We start from the raw sequence: 16,821 nt of genomic DNA on the forward strand, positions 1-16,821 counted from the left end.
ATCTGTTCATTGTACATCATAAGTGGGAAAAATCAAATTCTGAGTTTCTAAATAAATGGACTTTATTTTTCTTATCTGTACACTTGGAGCAAAAGGAATCCAAAGCTTCAACAAACCTGTGTCGACTGCAAACTTTCTAATTGGTATGTTCAATTTACTGGGTAATGTTGTCACAATAGTACCTTTTAAGGCAAATTTTTACTAACCGTGTTGTTGATGAATTCAGGAAGTATTCACTCAGGACTTATTTGCTTTTCCATGTAAATCAGGCTGTGCTGTTTTCCAACAGAATTACTCTGAGCCACCTAGGAGGTGCCCACTTTATCCTCTATATAAGTCTGCATCCTAGTGTCCCCTTAAAGCTTCTTTACAGTGATGAGAGCTCATCCCCCTGCTGTGTAGTCTCCTTCCCTCATTCGTTCCTCTTCTTCTGCTATTAATATAAACTTATTTGATCAATGTTGATGTATTCCCCAGGTAATGAAGATAATATTTAATATTTTAAGTACATATAGGCATCATTTCAAGTCTTTTACATAAATTATCTTATTTCATCGGTGTGACATTTCCTTAATGAAGATGGTAATTTTATTTCCATGTGATGAGTAAAGAAACTCAGGCTAAAAAAAAAGAAAAAAGAAAAAAGAAAAAAAAAGAGTATTAGAAGACATCTTCTAAGTCCCCTGCATATATGTTATGGTTGTTTAGTTGTTTTTTATGTTGCAGTGGGGATGTCTCTGACTCTTTCTGTGTGCTCGTGGGACCCTTTTCCTCCTATTGGGTTGCCTCATCAAGCCTTGGTGTGAGACTTTTGTGCCTAGTATTATTGCATCTTGTTATGCTGTGTTCAGTTGATATCCATGGGAGGTCTGCTCTTTTCTGAAAGGAGATGGAGGTACATGGATGTTGGGGAGATGGAAGGTGAGGAGGATGGGAGGAGTAGAGGGAGGAGAAAGTGCAGTTGGAATTGCTGTATGTGAGAAGAAGAAATAAAAATGATAAGATCTTCTGTATACTATACTTTTAATTAAAGTTCAACACAGTTTTCCCTTTGGTTAAATGACATGACAGTTTTACCATCATTTTCTACTATACTCCTTACAGTTGCTGGTAGAAGGGATTGTGAGGAGGGCAGCAGGGTTTTGCTGGTATGAGGTTTCAGAGTAGAAGTAAAGGAGCAAGCAAACTCTGGAAATTTCTCCAGATATTGTGTATCTGACATCCTAGAGGCGCACTGCTTCTCAGCAATTACCTTGTCAAATCCTGACATACTGAATTGACTTCCAGGGTCAATTGTCACTTCAATAGCAACAGAGGAATATGTTTAACATCTTCTGCAACTGCCTGACATCTGAACTTGTGGACACACATTGAGTTCAAAATGTCTAGAAGTATTTTTCTAAATATAATAAAAAAATAAAAGTCCATCTCTGGGGCACTCATTAGCATGACACACAGAAGCATCCCATCTAAGGAGATTAGGAATCATACACATTGCTTTTTCCTGCCTCTTTCCCCATCATTGAATTCTTCAATAATTCACTTTAATCAAATTATTTGAATATGTTATATTCCCATTGTCTGGGTCTTAGATAACAAAACTATAAGTACTTCACAGATGACTTTAAACCTCCTTAATTACCATTTCTACCATTGATTTTCACCCTGCCCCAAGTTTCACTCATACTCTTCACACTTGTATATTTTGCATTGATATAGATGAAACTCTTAATCCATGCCCTCAATGGAATTCTCAATTCTTGCCACAATCACTCTGCTTTCAGAGAACTATCCTCTTTAATTTTTACCTTAAATAAATAGTATTCTTCCTTCATACAGCTTCTGCTCAAGAACATTTCCAACATTATCATCTGATAAAGGCAGTGTCCCTTTCAGTATTGAGATAGCAGTGTGGGTTTTACTTGTAAAATCTAAGTTGCATTGTAATTACTTACATGGAAGACCTTCATTCCCACAAAACTAAATACACCCTGCCACTTCTTCACATGTGAGTTACAAATACTGATCACAAGAACTAAGGAGGAAGATAACATATAGAAAATTTTTCTGGCTTAAAGGTTTATTTATGTTTGAAAACTATACAAGTGAAAGAGAAATGCATATAATGAAGCATCTCTGAGGAATTCTGCAAAGATAGAATTTGAACTAAATCTGAACATGTGTATATTTTACAGAGAAGTGACTTATTTTCTAAGGAAGATGACCAGATGTAGATCAGAGCCACAGGATGGGACTAACCTGATTCTGGATTAGAATTGAAATGTATCTGGGAACTAATGAAATAATTATTTGTTTATGTGCAATGATCTTTCTCACATAAGACATGTACAGTAATCTCTATAGGAGTACCCACTGGAATGAGTGCATTATATGAATATGAAGAAGTATTGCTATTGAGTTTGAAGCACAAGTGAAATCATTGACCTGCTTTCCCCCTTTTCCTGTCTCTGTGGCTATAAAGAGAAATATCAAACCAAATTCTTCCATATTTACATTGGCAGAATATGATACTTTAAATTATATGAGAAATGTAACCAAGACACATGAACTTGATGGATTTTGTAGCAAGTTTTTTTTTATTGTAGACTATAAAATCCTGTACATAATTTTAAAAAAGTAAAAATAATAATTTGAATTACATTTACTAATGTTCCAAAGTTTGATGACAAGGGAATAATAAGTAAATAATTCTATCATTTATAGACACATATACACATAAATGAAATTATAACAAAAATATTAAGTGCCAATTATTTGTCTTTATACATCTCACAAGGTACTATTATTTCTACTTTTAAAATAACATAACCTAATGTGAAAAGAAATGTTATCCAACAACATAATATCTGACAAAAACATAGGCATTCAAATATGATTGTTTTTTCTAAGAGTCAGGCAGGGTAAACAATTGGAATCCTAGTATTCAGGAGAAGTTGAGGCATGAGGATCCGCCATTCAACAAATGAAGGGAAAGAAGAGAGGAAAGAAAGGAAGAAAGAAAATGGAGGCTGGGAGTAAGGAAGGAAGCAAGAAAACAGTTCTCACAAAAGTTTGTCTAGTTATAATGTTATTCGTTCAATTCTCACAATCCCATACACAGATAACAAATAGTTATACTTTATCTAAGTTAAGCTATAAATAACATGAAGTATAGCACGGTTATTTTTATTTGTAAACACAGAAAATTCAGGAAGGCAGTATCAACAATAAAGGTAATACAAACACATCTTTACCTGAAGAACAAAAACCACAGGCAATGTGATAGATCCTTTTTTGGTTACAAGAAAACGTGTGGATACATAGTGACCTACTTAAAGGAGTGCATTATCGCTGTTGTTCCTGTTCCCCCTGATGGGTGCGTTTGGACCCTTTTCCTTTTTCCTTTCTTTATTTTTTTCCTTTTATTTTATTTTACAATACCATTCAGTTCTACATATAAGCCACGGATTCCCTTGTTCTCCCCCCTCCTGTCCCCCTCCCCTTCCCTCCAGCCCACCCCCCATTCTCACCTCCTCCAGGGCAAAGCCTCCCCCGAGGACTGAGATCAACCTGATAGATTCAGTCCAAACAGGTCCAGTCCTCTCCTCCCAGATTGAACCAAGCTTCCCTGCATAAGCTCCAGGTTTCAAACAGCCAACTTATGCACCGAGCACAGGACCCGGTACCACTGCCTGGATGCCTCCCAAACAGATCAAGCCAATCAACTGTCTCAACTATTCAGAGGGCCTGATCCAGTTGGGGGCCCCTCAGCCTTTGGCTCATAGTTCATGTGTTTCCATTCATTTGGCTATTTGTCCCTGTGCTTTATCCAACCTTGGTTTCAACAATTCTCGCTCATATAAACCCTCCTCTTTCTCGCTAATTAGACTCCTGGAGCTCCACCCAGGGCCGAGCTGTGGATCTCTCAGTCGTTGGATGGGGTTTCTAGCATGACTATTAGGGTGTTTGGCCATGCCATCACCAGAGTAGGTCAGTTCCAGCTGTCTCTCGACCATTGCCAACACTGAGATACTACCTTGCACCTGTCAGAATGGCTAAGATCAAAAACACTGAAGATACCTTATGCTGGAGAGGATGTGGAACTCTCCTCCACTGCTGGTGGGAATGCAAGCTTGTACAACCACTTTGGAAATCAATATGGTGCTTTCTTAGAAAATTGGGAATCAATCTCCCCCAAGATCCAGCTATACCACTCTTGGGCATATACCCAAGAAATGCTCAATCATACCATAAGGGCATTGCTCAGCTATCTTCATATCAGCATTGTTTGTAATAGCCAAAACCTGGAAACAACCTAGATGTCCTTCAACTGAAGAATGGATAAATAAATTGTGGCACATATACACAATGGAATACTACTCAGCAGAGAAAAACAATGACATCATAAGGTATGCAGGCAAATAGATGGATCTAGAAAAAATCATCCTGAGTGATGTAACCCAGACTCAGAAAGACAAATCTGGTATGTACTCACTCATAGGAGGATACTAGATGTGGAACAAGGATGACTGGACTGCTACTCACATCACCAGGGAGGCTACCTGGAAAACAGGACCCCAAGAAAGACACAGAGATCGCCCAATGATGGAGAAATGGCTGAGATCTACATGAAGAACCTGGACAAGAGTGAGAGTAATGAAGGGCAGGGGTCAAGGGAAAGAGCCCGTGGGAGTGGGAGGTCCCAGCTGGATCAAGAACAGAGAGGGAGAACAAGGAATAGGAGACCGTGGTAAATGAAGACCACATGAGAAAAGGAAGAAACAAAGTGCTAGAGAGGCCCACAGAAATCCACAAAGATACCCCCACAATAGACTCCCTTCTTCCTTTCAATTATGTGTCAAGAGTAGAGAGTTTTGTCCAGGCCGTGGTGGTGCACGCCTTTAATACCAGCATTTCGGAGGCATTCCAGGAAAGGCGCAAAGCTACATAGAGAAACCCTGTCTCAAACAAACAAACAACAACAATAAAAGAGTAGAGAGTTTTTAATCTTTTTTTCTTTTGTAATTATAAAATACACATTTCTGTGATGTCACAAAGAATATTTCACTTTAAACTTGACTAATTAACTTTAAATGTTAATGTGATCCTTAAAATCGTGTATTTGACACTTAAATTTGTCTTTTATTTACCCAATAAAGGGCTGAAAAATGATGCTGACTATTTTCAAATTATTTTAAATGTAGAAAGATTTGTTGAAGATGTGACTGATAACTTCTGAATTTGCTGATGAAGACATGATAAAACTAGGCCTACCACAAAATCTTCCTGAAAAAAAATAAAAAAAAAAAAAAAAAAAAACAAATACTTTGCATGTCAAATCTCACCAAGATGCAAGGCATTTCTCACAGGAAAGCTGCCACAGTCAAGCACAGACTGCTTGCTCCATTGGGCTCACTTTCTGCAATACACAGTAATGAAAGTCTATGACTTAAACCTAGTCCTTCACTGCCGCTGCTATTAAGTGTAATGCAAATTATAATGGATGTGGTGATTGCTTCATATTTGATTACAGGTTACACTGAGAAAATAGTGATATGGGTGCTAAATGATAATGCCAAAGGACAACTTGCAAAGTGTTTAGGATAACATGGAAGCTACAACTTGGAATACCATAGAATTCATTCTGCATTTTCAAATAAATCTAGGGAACACTTTAAAATCCTTCCAGGAAAAATAGCTGCTTCAGTTACGTGGTTTTGGTGACCCAGCCTTCAGGATACTTATATAAAAACCAAGTATGATAAATATGGAAGTGGACATTATCCGCAAATGGACCATGTTAGTAACAAGGGTCAAACAATCAGAAACATATCTAGTACCCCAGGCAACATTTTCTCCAAATATTTTTTTTTTTTTTTTTTTTTGGTTTTTCGAGACAGGGTTTCACTGTGTAGCTTTGCGCCTTTCCTGGAACTCACTTGGTAGCCCAGGCTGGCCTTGAACTCACAGAGATCCGCCTGGCTCTGCCTCCCAAGTGCTGGGATTAAAGGCGTGCGCCATCACTGCCTGGCCCAAATATTCTTAATGACTAAAGTACCCAGATATTTCCTGTGTGGAAATCTATATTGATATTAATAAGAAGGAAATGAAAGGGATTTCTAAATCCTAGACTTTGTTGTTGCTGCTGCTGACATTTAGTATTTAAAATAGCATATCCCTCTGTACTTTAAACTGGCCAGTAACTCACTGTGTAGCCGAAGATTGCCTCAAACTCATGACAATCTTGCACCCTAGTGTTGGGGTTACAAACTGTGAACCATCACAGTGCATTGATATATTTCTTTCTTTTTTGAAGTTGTAGTGCTTTTAACAGACATACAACAACATATAATTGTGGTGGTATTGTGTTCCCCAAAATATTGTGTACCCTAATAAACTTATCTGGGGTCAGAGAACAGAAAAGCCACTAGATATTTAGGATAGGCAGTAGTAGCACACGCCTTTAATCCTAGCATTCCAGAGGCAGAAATCCATGTATTCAAGGATACAACCAAGCATGGTGACTCATGCCTTTAATCTCAGAAAGTGAGCCTTTAATCCCAGGGAGTGGTGGAAGAAAGCAGAAAGGTATATAAGGCATGAAGACCAGAAACTAGAAGCATTTGGCTGGTTAAGCATTTGGCTGGTTAAGCTTTTAGGTTTTGAGCAGCATAGTTCAGCTGAGAGCCATTTGGATATGAGGACACAGAGGCTTCCAATCTGAGGAAACAAGACCAGATGAGAAGTTGGCCAGGTGAAGTTAGCTGTGGCTTGTTCTGTCTCTCTGACCTTCCAGTGTTCACCCCAATACCTGGCTCAGGTTTGATTTTATTTATAAGAACTTTTAAGATTCCTGCTACATATAATATGACACATATCTCAGTGTTCACATGTAGACAATCATGTCCTAAGAAGCTAATCATTAATCTTTAAGGTTGAGGTATGAACCAAAAAAAAAAAACAAAAAAAAAAAAAAAAACTGAGTACATCAAGAATTGAAACAATCATTCTTGTCTCCAGCAAATTTCCTCAGTCCTATCTTAATTCACAATAAACAATTAGAACCCAGGATTTATATTTTGTTATTTGTTATTATTATTTATTTCTGTTTTAAACATTTTTTAAGAAATGATATTTTGTGACATTTTGATTACAAATCTAACAAAATTAATATCTTTGGATTACAGAAAGGATATGCTGTAGGTTATTTTTTCTTCAACTTGACACAAAATTGAGGTAATTGGGTAGATGAATCTCAAATGAGAAATATTTTCATCAGATTGCCTATAGACAATCCATGTAAAGCAGCTCTCTTCTGAGGTCTCTCAGTTCAGGTTCCACCTTGATTTTCTCCTGTGACTCCCTCTGTGATGGACTGAAATGGTGAGATTAAACAAACACTTTCCTCTCAGAGCTGCTTTTGGTCATGGTGATTTATCACAACAATAGAAAGTAATCTAGGACAGACATGATTCTGTCCTACCAATGAAAATTATCATTGTTAAAGTGAAAAACACTGATATCCTTTGTGTATATCTATGTGTGTAGATGTTGTGTGTGCAAGTGCATGCTTTCATTAGTAGCTAAGCTTCTGTACACTCACACAATGACAAGATTGTGATACCATGGAGATCATTTCATCAAGCTAATATGCTTGGAGACACAAACTGTATCTTGTTCATCATCATATGATGATTGACGCTGTTCAGTGCCTGGCTCACAGATGCTCTAAAAAATGACACTTTCATTGAATTTGTGAATGAGAAAATTGAAATTCAACAAAGAAACTATTTACTCGAGATTGTGTAACCAATGTTGAAAAGAGTTTGAAGCAGATCCTGGCCTTTAGAATGATAATCTACTATGGTTCTCTACAAACATTAACAGGCTGAGATAAATCGTAATATGGTAAAGTAACTGTGTTGTGTTTCTATTTAAAGGAAATCATTCACTTCTTATTAAATGTAAATGCATACCCCAAAGAAAGTCTAATTAGATTATAAAATGAGAGATCTCAGAATCTCCTGTTCTCCAAATGCCATTATATTAGATGTGACTTAGTGTCACAGACAAGCGTGAGCTAAAAGACAAACAACATTCCTCTATATTATTTTTGGTCCCCCCCAAAGTAAAAGTATGTCATATGCTGACATCAATGACTACTGCGAGTTTCTAGAATTATCATGTCAATAACCATAAGAAGTAAAATTCTCCTTTAAAATAATAATCAAATTGAATGTTTAATTAAAAGAGCATAAAAGTGTATCGGCTTCTATCTGTCAGCAGCCTGCATACATGAAAACGATGTTTTGGGATTGCTAGCTTTCAATGCTACAGAAATAACTGATTGCTGGAGGCTTTAAAGATAGTCTCTGGTAAACAAATACGTAGGAACCAAGGTTGCTTTATTTTGAAAGAAGATTACAAAATGACTCACTATTTAAAATGAAAGTCATTAGTAACACAAATCTAGCTATACAAATACAACTGACCATCCTTATACAGACAAAAAGCTGGTACAGCAGCTTCATTGATGTTGCCTTCAGGATACTGGTGAGAGGGTGTTTTGGAAAAATAACCCCAATGACATGTGTTGATTACACTTTATCTTGAAATGAATACTATAAATTGCTGTTCAATGGCTAAAAGTAAGTGACGATTTTCAATATGCTAATTTGTTACAGTCAGCCTCATGCACCTGCCAAAATAACACACAATGTGCGAATTATTGTTCTATTACAAAGAAAACTTCTAATTTGTCCAAGCATCTGGAATTAAATCTACACTCTGATACAAAAGTGTAATTCTTAGAAATAAATTAATACATAGCTACAGCATGCAATTGAGTATATTGAGAACAGCATTAACAAAATGCTTAGTTTAACAAAATACATGAAATCTATTGCTGATCATAAAGAGAATGACTTTTGAGGTATATAAAATATTTTACATTTTCTGTTCCTTGTGATTAAAACTGAAATTGTTAAACATTAAAAGAAAAAAGTAAATGTCTAAAAATCTTCCAGTATAATTGCTGTTATTTCTCCATGAATGAATTACTAAATTGATATCATGTGAAAAGAGACAAAATAATTTAAAATAATTATCCCATGCTATCCATAAACCTGATTAGCCCCAGTAGGTTGTAACAACACAGTGAAATAGAGTTTTTAACTACAAGCTCTGTGATTGATTTCTATAAGCCTTTATCCAGATGTACCTTGGGTAAAGGGACTGCGACAAGAAATAGAATATACTTGAGTTAGCTCTTGGTTTCCATTTCATTATTTTTTCTACAATAGATTATGTGAAATGAATCATTCTTTTCCAGTTTGCCTTGAATGAGAATGTATTTATTTTCTATTACCCAAAGTCAGCTTATCTTCAGTGTCCTCCTCAGTGTGCTGGTCAAACTTTTATACCTCCTCTGTGCACTTTGTGGAATCTGTCCCTGACTTTAAATTCCTTGCAATGTTGCTTATGCAGAGTATAAAATTTCATCCCAGAAAAAAAATATTTTTTTCTGAAAATTTTTTTTTCTAGAACTATTTTTGGACAGTCATTTACCTACATCCCTTAACTATTCAGACTCATATAAGCAAGGATTTCCTAAGGAATTTCTAAGAGTTTGTACGTTTACAACTCACCTGTGCAATGCCATTTCTTTGTATTCCTTACTTCTTCCATTTTTACGTCAGAAAATCTTCTCATGCCGTGTCATAAAAATAAGATTTGGCTCTACCATGAAGCTCACTATCTTGTCATAGTAGGTGTGAAGTCCACCTGTGTAGTTGGAAGTTTCTCTGGTCCCATCCAGCTCCATGGACCTGTGTTTCTCCAGTCTGCTTGGCCCCATGGTCCTGTAGCCACTTAGAAAATAATCTTTCAGAGACTTATATTAATTACCAACTGTATAACCTATGGCAGGCTTTTTGTTAGCTAGCTCTTTCATCTTAAATGAACTCATGTCTTTTAATCTAAGTTTTGCCAAGTGGCCATGTCATACCTGCATTCCATTACATGTTGCCCCTGGGATGACAGTTCCGCATCTCCCCTCTTGTCCTTTCTCCTCTCTGTATCTCTCTTGAATTATGCTACCTGGCTTCATCCTGCCCTACATCCATAGGCCAAGGCAACTTTATTAGCCAACTGAAACAACATATATTCATAGCCTATAGAAAGACATCCCACAACACGTCCCCTTTTCTATCTAGTCAAAAAGAAAGGTTTTAATTTTAGCATAGTAAAATCACATATAATAAAACAATTACATATAATACAACAGTTATATGTTGCTCCCATTGGCTAATAAATAAAACTTCATTGGCCTGTGACAGGGCAGGATGGAGCCAGGTGGGAAAATCCAAGAGAGATAGGGAGAGGGGAAAGGACAATGGGGGAGATGCTAAACTGCAATCCTAAGAGCAACGTACATTTACAACAAAGAGAAAGACATCCCCCATCTCACCAGCCATTTCCATTCCACAGTTGAATAGAATGTTTTCTAGGGAGAAAGATTGAGCGCACTGTTAAATATCCTTGTGGTGAGTTTATTACACATGATCGACTCCAGGTTCTACAGTTTTAGCCTTTACTGTACTCAGGCTTTTATGACATGTTGAAGCCATTTAGATTGACCCCACAGTAAAAGCATCTATGTGGCACAATCCCAAGAAGACAGTTTCTTGGATCCAATTTCCTTGGATGAGATGTCTAAAAAAAAAAATCTGTGTCTTTCTACAGTACCACACTGTCCAATATAATTTTCTAAAGGAAAAAAAAAAACCATGTCCCTTTTCTACACTGTCACATATGGTGACTAATAAGTACATGTGGTTTCTAAACATTGGGAATATCACTTTTACCATCAAGGGAATGAATTTTTTACTTTCAAACAGAATGAATTAATTTAAATTTAAGCAACCATGTATAGCTAGAGACCAGTGGGACCAGTGGGACCAGTGCACCAGGCTACTCTCGCAGGACTAAGATCTGGGAATAAAATTGTTATAAATAAATAAATAAATAAATAAATAAAAAGTTGTGCTTTCCTGAAATGAATTAATACATTTATTCATTCAAAAGCAGAATCAGAATCAGCCAATGCAAAGTCTCTTTACAACGAGTGTGTTAGCAGACACAAAAAGAACGATTGTTCCTGCTTGTTTTCTCATTGTGTGCTAAATGTAGATTATGTAACAGCTTGGACTAAATTCTGTTTGCAGCTTTTAGGAGTCTGATAAAATTCCTCCGACCATCCTTCTCCCCATCAATTATCATAGCCCCATGACCATCACTTATGCGCCTGGTATGTATTTTGAACTTCTATGAGTACAAGCACCTTGATGGAATGTATGCCACATTTTAGCCTTTGCACTGAAATTTTTTTCTAGTTTGAACAATATTTTTTTCCATCTCTAAGAAGTGAAACATGTTCTTTCCTTTCTGTGTTCTTTTTATTCTACTGGTAGCTCTAACATTGACTTTCCAAAGTTCCACCTATGTTTAATAGGAAAAAAAAAATGATTGCCCAGTTTTCACTTCGTTTGGAATCCAGTAACTGCAGCTTTAAAATTTAGGTATGAATAACTATGAGAGATCATCCAAACATGTTACAATGGTGAATGTCAAACAAAACCAACATGTAAATCAGATCCTAAATGTTGTTGAGAGTGTGAAGAAAAGAGAAATCCTATACATGTGGATAAGTACATAAAGTGATGTAGCTATCACTATAGAAATTGAAACTACTGATACATTACCTAATATTTGCTCTTCTGAGTTATCTCCTACAAAGATAAAATCATAACTTCATAAAGACATCTGGACTCATGATTTGTCACAATAGCCAATATTTGCAGATAACCTGAATGCCCATCAACACATGAATAGAAGTAAAATATGGCAAACATATTAATATACATATCCACACATGAACACATAGAATAGATTATAGGTTTTACAAAAGGAATCCTGCAGCTGTTTCATACCATGAAAAGAGCAGGGGTATATTAAAGGAAATATGTCAGATACAGAAAGGAAAAAAAATGGCATGGTCTCACTTATATGTGCAATCAAACAAATAAAATGAAATGTACAAAGATAGAGCCACAGTATGTAGGTAAAGTTGCAAAGAATCAGAACTATATAGTGAATTCTAAAACACTGATGTACCACATACAGACTACAGTTGTTAAAACAGCACACAAATAGATTTCTCCCCATTAACCAAACTAAACTTGTGATACAGCAGACAAGTTAATTTGATTCACTGTAGTAATCACATTACTATCAACATGTATCTCATAACATACTGTAACATGCTATGGGATGTTGTTCTGTATGCAGTGAATATGTGTTGCTCTGATTTGGTTGATAAATAAAATGCTGATTGGCTAGTATCCAGGATGGAAGTATAGGCAGGGCAAGAAGAGAGGAGAATTCTGGGAAGAGGAATGGCTGAGTCAGGAGTCACCTGCCAGACACAGAGGAAGCAAGATGTCAAGGCAGAGCTGAGAAAAAGTACCAAGTCAAATGGCTAAACATAAATAAGAATTATGAGTTAATTCAAGTGTAAGAACTAGTCAGTAATAAGCCTGAGCCAATGGCTGAGCAGTTATAATTAATATAAGCTCTCTGTGTGTTTACTTGGGGGATGTGAGTGGGAAAGATTGTCCCGACTACCAGTCTGGAGGGACAGGAAAACTTCTGACTATAGTAGCATTACAAGACTGTTATAATATTTATTTTAATTATCATTTAAAATTATATGTAAATAATAAGGACCCATGTTCCAATCATGGACATGGTATACTATAACTGTATGACTTTGTGTGAGTTGCTCTCTGAAGTGAAGAACATTGTCTTAGATGCTTGTAACAGAATAACAGCAATAAGATTAATGAATACGTGGAGCTTCCAGGAAGTTTCTGATCTTTTCCTCTTAATCATTGTATTCTTTGATTAAGTGTGTACTTTTCTAGAAACTAAATGAAATGTATGAAAAAATACACCTCACTGAGTTCTAAACACACAATAGACAAGAGAAGCAATATAATTTATTTCTTCTTCTTCTTCTTCTTCTTCCGGATATGCCATTAGTTACATAAGTAACGGTGCAGACAGCAGAATGGGCTGCTTCACTTCCTAGCCAAATTAATTTGGGAAAATTATGTAAACTTCCTTTGTATTATGTTCATAATTGTAGTGGAAGCAGTAAAGGTACCCAGTCAGTTAAGATACTATGAGAATCAAACTGGGAAATGCATCAAAAATGACCAAGTCATCCAGCAAAATCCACATATTCAATAATCACCTCTATCACTTCATCATCATCATCATCATCATCATCATCATCATCATTATCATCATCATCATCATCATCATCAAAGAGTTCCTATCACTTCTGCATCTTCAATTTCATGGGACTGAATGTCAGGAAATGAATGGAAATATTTTAAAAGTTTTGATCGATAGATTAATCTCAAATATATTATTTAGCTGAAACAATTGTAATCCTTTAGTCCAGAGAATTTGGACTTAAATCCAAAGAAATTCAGCATTACCTAGGACTTTGTACAGATTACTATCCTTTTGATGCTTAAGTTTACTGTCTATAAAAAAAAGGTAAAGAAAGTATTATCCTTGTCTATAGGATTATTTTTCATTACATGAGAAAGGTGTGCAAAGGATATGACATTTGATTCCACATTACAAGTCCTTTATAGATTATTTTTCTATCCTTACTGTATTAGATTGAGCTACATTTATTCATTGAATTTTGAGGCAATCATACACACTGGATCAATAGTTAGGAATGCCTGTCCACATGGTTTTCTGCTTCTTGCTTCTGTAGTATTATAGTAACCTGTTATCAGCTATAATCATCATACCTCCCAATAGAAAAATGTTATTAAACAATGAAGGATCCATGGATGACACACAGATTCTTTCCTTGATGAACTTAAAGTACCTTCACTGCTATGCTGTGTCTGAAATACTGGTTTGTTATGTAATGTTGGCATCACACCAAAGTTGCAGTCAGAGCCTGCACTTTAGGGGGGAATCTGGGCTACTTTGTGGCTCCCCCAAATGACCACATTATATATTTTGAAAATGCATTATCTTTCTTTTCCACATTTCACTCTCAGCCAAGTAGAGATCTAATGATTTTTCAAGGGTCAGCTTAAATGTCAACTCCTCTTTGAAGGTCTTGCCAAAACCCATTGGCTCTGCTCCACAGACTGGATGTCTCTATCCATCCTTTATAATTCTATAGCACTTAATTCAAGTGATTAGGATAATATAGGATATTGAACACATTTTATTACAGGGTGGTTATTTACATGCCTGTCTCCCATCCCAGACTGGAAGTCGTGTGTTATGTGCTTGTTCAAATTAGCAGACATTCTGGAATGGAGTACACAGCTTGGGATATAGTAACCATTCTGTAGCTTTTCCTTGAACTAAACAACAGGTATTTCTACCTTATTGATACTTGCACTAAGCTATTTTACTCCATAGGATGAAATAAAGGTCATTATTTCATGAGTATATTTCTGAAAACTAGCAATTTATTATTTTGCTGTTTGATGAAAATTTGGGGTTTAAATAGTATGCTGTGCTAAATTAAAAGTCACAAAATTATTGAGGCACAAAGGAATTTAAGTTACTAATAATGAAAGTTTTAAATCTCTTATATCTCTCTTTGGGCACATGCGTGAATGTTTACATAGATTAAACACATAAACACAAAGATATGCAAACATTCATGGATTTACTATATTTCAAAATTAGCAATTTCTTGCAAAACTTCATGCCTTGATGCATAGAACTGGCTCTACCTGTCATTAAAGCCACCGAGTCAAATGTGGTTGCATAAATAGAAGACATCAGTCTATAAAATGATGCCACAGTACAAAATTTTCATTACACCAATTATTAGTTCTACAAATAAATTATTAGGTTGGACACTTAATAGTCATGTAAACTAATTAGTCTCAGTTTGCACGTTTATGTTGAATGAGCATTAAAATAAAACATGCTAATCAGTAAACTGAAACTTTTTTTTCCTTCAAAAATCACACCAAAGATTTTGCTTCACTCTTTTCTGAACAACAGGAAGCCAATCTGAAGACTAAAGATTTTGAAATGTTAATTGGAAGGAACAGACACATTTTAGAAAATCAGCTGCCTAATGATCTTGGCTGGGCTGCTCTCCAATTAGTGCTGGGTCACCAATTAATTCTTTCGCAGGTGCCCAAGCATCCTGGATACCAATGCTGGGCTGAGTCCTCCTGAACCTTGCACCCAGAGCTCCAGCTGTACTAATGACTTTGACCTTGGTCAGACTTGGACAGCAGCTTTCTCAGTTTGAAGGGAAATATTCTTTCTAGGATTCTAAGAATGATGAAAATCATAGTAAACTAAACAGTGACATGGCTGTTCATTGCTGTTTGTGTTCCAACAGTGTTCACTAGGATGCTGTTTCTCCCCGTGATAATGCTTGAGTATTCACATCTATATGCTTTGCCACAACTTATTGAGACTTTTTGCCCTACAAATTGCTTACTCTTATGGCTTCCGTCCCCAGTTTTGTACAACCTGTTAGAATTCCCTAGTTTTCTTAGGTCAACGAATTATTCGAGCAATAGCTTCAATAATAAGAAAGGACCTATCTTTCAAACTGAATAACATTTTAAAAAAAATTGTATGGGCTGGAGAGATGGCTTCACAATTAACAGCACTGCCTGCTACTCTGGAGGACCCAGAGATCTATGCCCAGTACCTACATGGCAGCTCACGGCTGCAGGCAATCAGGAACTCTCTTCAGTCCTCCTTGGGAACCAGGTGTGTATGCAGTGCACAAGCGCCCATTCAGGCAAAAACTTAAACACATAAAATAATAAAATCCTATTATTAAATTTTCAATAACATTTTTTACTTTAACAGCTACATGTTTTTCATGTGTCTGTATGTACAGTGTACTTGTGTGTGTATACACGGCCATATATTGCTTCATTTTTCTCCTTTACAGTAATAAAATACTCAGAAAAAAAGCATGTTGGGAAGAAAAGGTTGCTATATCTCCCAGATGATAGCCCACCATCCAACCATCCAAGGAAACAAGGGCAGAAACCTGCAAACAAGAACTGAAATAGAAGCTACTGGGCAACACTAATTACTGGTTTGCTTCCAGGCTCATGTTCAGCTACATTTCTTTCTTTCTTTTTTTTTTTTTTTTTTTTTTTTTTTTTCGAGACAGGGTTTCTCTGTGTAGCTTTGCGCCTTTCCTGGAACTCACTTGGTACCAGGCTGGCTCAAACTCACAGAGATCCGCCTGGCTCTGCTTCCCGAATGCTGGGATTAAAGGCGTGCGCCACCACCGCCTGGCTCAGCTACATTTCTTATATAATCCTGATTCAATTGGTGGGAGGTGACCCTCATCACAGTGGGGCTATGCCCTCCTTCATTAATCATCAATTAAGAAAATGCCCCACAGACATTCCAATGCCCCATCTACTAATTGAAGAGCTTCCTCAACTGTGTTCTCTTCCCAACTGCTTCAAGTTTGTGTGAGCTGACAAAACATGACCAGCATACAAGTGCATGGGACACAGGAAGTGAAAGCGTACATGTAACTATGTGCTGTATGTATTTACGCTCAAAACTGATTTGGGGATTGATGTCTATAATCTTCCTAGATCGTTGACTATCTTATTCTTTTTGAGTTCAGGTCTCTCCTCAGTCAGACCTAGAGCTTGCCAATACATTTAACTTTGCCAGCCAATCTAAGGATCCTCTTTTTCTGCTCTCTGACGT

This window comes from Peromyscus leucopus, chromosome 9, assembly GCF_004664715.2.
Source record: "Peromyscus leucopus breed LL Stock chromosome 9, UCI_PerLeu_2.1, whole genome shotgun sequence".
NCBI lineage: Eukaryota > Metazoa > Chordata > Mammalia > Rodentia > Cricetidae > Peromyscus > Peromyscus leucopus.